General features: G+C 34.6%; 1 pseudogene; it reads left to right on the forward strand.

Moving 5' to 3' along the window:
• Nucleotides 1-1671: 1671 nt before the first annotated feature.
• LOC111371601 lies at nt 1672-4410 on the forward strand (annotated as a pseudogene).
• Nucleotides 4411-5526: the final 1116 nt, after the last annotated feature.

The following is a 5526-nucleotide window of genomic DNA, read 5'->3' on the forward strand; positions in this document are numbered from 1 at the left end:
TGGTGTTTTTTGGTTTTATTTCTTGCATTTTGTCCTTCCTTCCTCTTCATTGAAAATACAGCAATAAAATTTACATTTCTTCCTCAAAATACAAGTGTGAAAATGAAGAAAAATTACAAAAAACCTTAGTGCCTTATGGCTTACAATATGTCTAAATAACAACTATAACAAATGAAATACAATAGGAAGTAAAAAGAAATTCTAGGGCCAAAATTGATTGTGAATGTATCAACAATAACTTTAAACATATTTAAAGTATAAACATGTCAAAATCAAATAACCTTACACCACCCAACTAAAATGCATATTACACTGGGATTTAAAAAAAATAAAAAATTTACTCCTACTCAAGGCTTACAATAACCTTGGTTGGCTCTGATACCACTTGTTGATTAATGAATTTTAATCATCACAATAGGAAATTAATTTTCCTTTGAAGATTAAAATCATGTAAATAATGATTTTAGTGACCTTGAAATCATTGGATTATAAAAATCTCCACACATAGAAAGAAGAGATGATAACCTTTTGAAGGAGCTATTAATGGCCTAGTCAATTGCTTCCTCCCTTAGATCTTCTCCCTTGTTCTCCATTAGGTGTATTTCCTTTTGGGGAAAGTGAAAAGTGGCTAACCTTAATTCTCATATAAAATATGTCAATAAAGTGTATATTTATAATGCCCTATTAGGGTTTGAAAATTACACAAATTTTCTTGGACTTTATTGTAGTAGACCAATCAAGTCACATACATCTTATTGGAGCCAAGAGAGAGACATAACCGATCTCACATGACTCAAGTTTCAATAGATGTTTCCAATTGGGTCAACTCTTGACCAATTGAGATACATCTATTAGTTCCGATTTATTCTACCAAAAATTCGAGATTGCACTCTCGAGTTGAGGGATAGTTACAGAAGCAAATTATGATCCAATAACAATATCCTCTGATTATCGTTCCACAAGTCAATCCCCATTTGACCGTCAATATGTTGAAACTGTCAAAATGACCGTTTTACCCTTCAACATGTATTACCCTCTAGGTCCCATCTTCGTACGACAAATTCGTTGAGATCAAATCACAATATAAAGTCCAACGATCTCATCGTTGACCTACTAAGCTCAGATTCAATTTGCCTAGGAAAATACCTTAGAGTGACGATCGTCTCAATGATTAATGGATTCCACTATTGTAAATATATAATCTCTGATTGTTTCGGCCCGATTCCCAAAGCACCGAGATCAATCTTCTATTTAAGACTTCACTCATTGGTACTTCAAAGAACTTGAACTAGCAATCAAAGGTACATTACTCACTTAGGATTTAGATGACCTGTTTGATAATCAAGTAGAGTCTCATTTCAAACTGTCACAAATGAGTTATCTACGCGATCCCATTCAATGTGCATCAAAACACATTATTGTTCCTATTTCAAGATCTAGACCAATCTTAATAAGAACAATACAATCTTATCAACATAAAGCGTCCAACTTTATGAACTGATTGTGAATGACATAATTTTGATCACATCACAAATTGTGTCTTACTATACCCGATCCATCGAGTATACAATTTGTGACATCATATATGATCATGACAATCACTTCAAATTATAACACGCAAATAAACGAAAGTCAATTCATAATGTGATTTTACAGAACACTAGTTGAAAAATGGGCATCAAGCTAATAGATTTGAGATGTGGGTTTGGGTTCCAGGAGTCAGGAATTGGAGATTCTGATGAAATTTGTAAAAAGCCCTTAGCTTTCTTATTTGAGCATGACCTTTTCTAGGAGGATTATGAGCTTATGATTCTCTTGTCTAAGGAAAAAACATAGGCCCATTTGAGTTAATAGTGAAATAAAATTTGATGGGTCGCTGAAAATAATGAGAAAAGAAGCTATTGAGTGGATGGTGCAGGTGATTGCCCACTATGGATTCACTACTAATACCGTAGTTTTAGCTGTGAATTATTATGATAGGTTTGTTACAAGCTCTTGTTTTTAGAAATATAAGTCATGAATGACTCAATTGGTTGCTGTAGCTTGTTTTTCTATAGCTGCCTAGGTGGAGGAAACTCAAGTGCCTCTTCTAATAGACCTTTAAGTATGTTGCTTTATTGTTAGTACATTTGCATTATAAGTGTTTGTGATAATGCATGATATGGTTCTTTTTGTGTTGGAAACTTCATGTTGTACGAGTCGAAGGCTATTCAGGAAATGGAGTTTCTGCTGTCGTCTGCGCTCCTGTGGATTATGAATCATGTGACCCCAATCTCATTTTGTGATCACATTGCAAGGAGAGTTGAATTGATGACTAACCTACACTGGGTTTTTGGCGAGGTGTGAGAGCCTGATTCTCTCTATCATAAGGGGTATGTGTTGGATTATAACCAACTTAAGAGTAGTCCAAATATGGACCACTATGAAAGCAGTTAACCCAACGTTTAAAATCATATTTGGTAACCACCCATAATCTGAGGACGTGCATAATCGCTCTGTGATAGGAAAAGCATTTTAAAGGCATTGAGATCCATTCGGAAGGTCCCTAAGCTCATTTTTACGTTCAGTTTGCATACACCATCTAAGCAGTGAGAAAGAGGGCTTAGAATAGCCTTAACCCAAAGTTAAACACCACCTACAAGCTTGAGAAAGTGTGTGAACAACGGCAATGGCGGAAGTTACGTTTTTCGATCCAATTTATTCCGCATTGATCTAAATGCTATTTCATTGATTAAAGCATGTTTAGATCGCTTAAGTAAACTTTACATTTGGTATCAGAGCTTTCGTTTTGCCTCTGTCTTGTTTGTTCTCAACCTGCACACTCTCTGTTGAAAAACGTGGTTTTCGATTTGGTCGTTTTTATGGAAACTGAGATTAGGAATCGTTAGGAAATTGATTTCTGAGAATTTTGATATAAAATTTGCAAAATTTGGTGGTCGGAATCATGAGATATGACCAGATTTTTCATTTGGGTTGGAACCGAGTCGTTTCGACCCGACAGGAGGTTGAAGACGACATATAAAAAAAAGGTGGTTAAACAATAATTTCAAACCTATTTGCATGCAGAGAAAGTTGGGACCTGTTTGCATGCAGAGAGAGTTAGCAGATTATGTTGGCTTCCTTGTCTTTTACTTATTACAAAGTACAAGAATGGTTTTGTTTTAACCATTAGTTTATAGCCGGAGGCCCACTTGCATGGAATAAAGCTGCCAACTTGCATTAAATGGTATAAAGGTTGCCAACTTGCATGAAATGGAATATAAGGCTGCCAACTTGATCTTATAGAAATGGATTATTTAATATTATTATTACTTTAATAAAATTTGGACCTAAAATTAATTCTAATAAAAGGCTCTTTATGAATTTAATGTGGATATTTATGTACTAGTTTATTATTTTATTCATGCAATATTTAAGTTGAATAATATTAGTACATTAGTGTCCGATTGTATTGCTTATTGTTTAGCAATAGTTTGAGCCTAAGAATTTAGTTAATGTTTGGTGATCCATATAGTTTTAATTAATTAAAGAATAGCCACAGTATATTTAGTTAATTGAAATTATATATTAAGGTTCATTTGGGATCACATTTGGAGAACAAACATTAATTGTAATTAATCATACTTGATATGGTAAATCTTATCCCACAGGAATTTTTATCGTATTATGTGTGATTAATTAGGATAAAATATCAAATTATATTTTCTAATTTGCCCACAGGAATTAGAAAAGGGAACATAATTTGATAGTTTTATTGTGAAGTTAAAATAAATCTAATTGAATTAGAACTTTAGCCCACAGGCAAGTTTTATGTCACTAGATTCATGTTTTTACATTGGTAAAACATGTCATATGTTATTTTAGCTTCAAATTTGTAACACAAGCATGATTGTTTGATTTATTACAGCAAGTCAATCTATTAATTTCTCTGATATGAAATGTGATGTTCCCAAGCTGAAAGGGGACAATTATAAGGTCTGGAAGGAGAGAGTTCTTCTTCACTTGGGATGGATGGACATTGATTACGCCATAAGGAAGGATGAGCCCCCTACAGTAACTGCTACTAGCAATCTAAAGGAAGTTCAACTTTATGAAAAGTGGGAGCGATCTAATCGCCTCTTCGTTATGTTCATAAAGACGAAAATATCTGCTGGTATTAGGGGCTCCGTTGAGCAGTATGACAAAGTCCAAGATTTGCTTAAGGTCGTTGACAAACAATTTGTCACTTCAGATAAAGCGATGGCCAGCACCCTCATTATGCAGTTTTCATCCTTAAAGCTCACTAGCATTAAGGGTGTGCGTGATCATATCATGCGCATGAGAGATATAGCAACCCAACTCAAGGCATTGGAAGTTGAGATGTTCGAATCATTCCTGGTTCACTTTATCCTTTGCACTTTGCCTCAATAATATGGCCCGTTCAAGATCTTCTATAACACACATAAAGATGAATGGTCCATTAATGAGTTGCTGACCATGTGTGTTCAAGAAGAGGGTAGACTACTTATGGAGGAAGGTGAGAAGGAAAAGGTATATTTGACAACTCCAAGAAAGAAGAAGAAAGATCAGGCCAGGGAAATTGTGTGCTTCTTTTGCAAGAAGAAGGGACACCTTAAGAAGCAATGCTCCAAGTTCATGAAGTGGCTTGACAAAAAGGTACTCAACTCTCACTTGTTTGTTATGAATCCAATATGATTGATGTTAATCATAACACATGATGGATTGATTTTGGTTCTACAATCCATGTGACCAATTCATTGCAGGACTTGCGAAACCTACGGAAACCAGTGGGAAGTGAGCGTAGCATCTATTCAGGAAATAAGATGCCCTCACATGTGGATGACATTGGCACATGCAAATTGGTTTTAAGTAGTGGTTTCATTTTAAATTTAGAAAAGACCTTTTATATTCCCAATTCTTCTAGGAATTTGATTTCAATTTCCAGACTTGTATCAGTTGGTTATTCCGTTAACTTTTCAGACTCTGGATTTAATTTATTTTATAAATCTGATGTTATTGGATGTGGTACTTTGTCTTATGGTCTTTTTCTTATTAATTTGCAAAACGATGACAACCATACTACCATGCACGTTCATGAAAATATTGGTACTAAACGATGTGTTGTGAATGAAGAGTCTTCTATGTTGTGGCATCGGAGATTGGGACACATCTCCATTGATAGAATTAAAAATTTGGTAAATGATGGGGTACTTAGTACTCTAGATTTTACAGATTTTAAAACTTTATAGACTACATTAAAGGAAAGCAGACTAATAAGTCGAAAAAGGGTGCCAAGAGAAGCTCTGAATTATTGGAAATCATTCACACAGATATTGGTAGTCCAGACATGGAAGCATACCATCATAAATACTTCATCTCTTTCATAGATGATTACTCACGATACATCATCTGTACTCGCTTAACAGTAAAAATGAAGCACTAGATGCTTTTAAGGTATTTAAAGCTAAAGTAGAGAAACAATGTGGTAAACAAATTAAGATCGTGGGATCCGATAGAGGTGGAGAA

Source organism: Olea europaea, chromosome 2, assembly GCF_002742605.1.
Source record: "Olea europaea var. sylvestris chromosome 2, O_europaea_v1, whole genome shotgun sequence".
NCBI lineage: Eukaryota > Viridiplantae > Streptophyta > Magnoliopsida > Lamiales > Oleaceae > Olea > Olea europaea.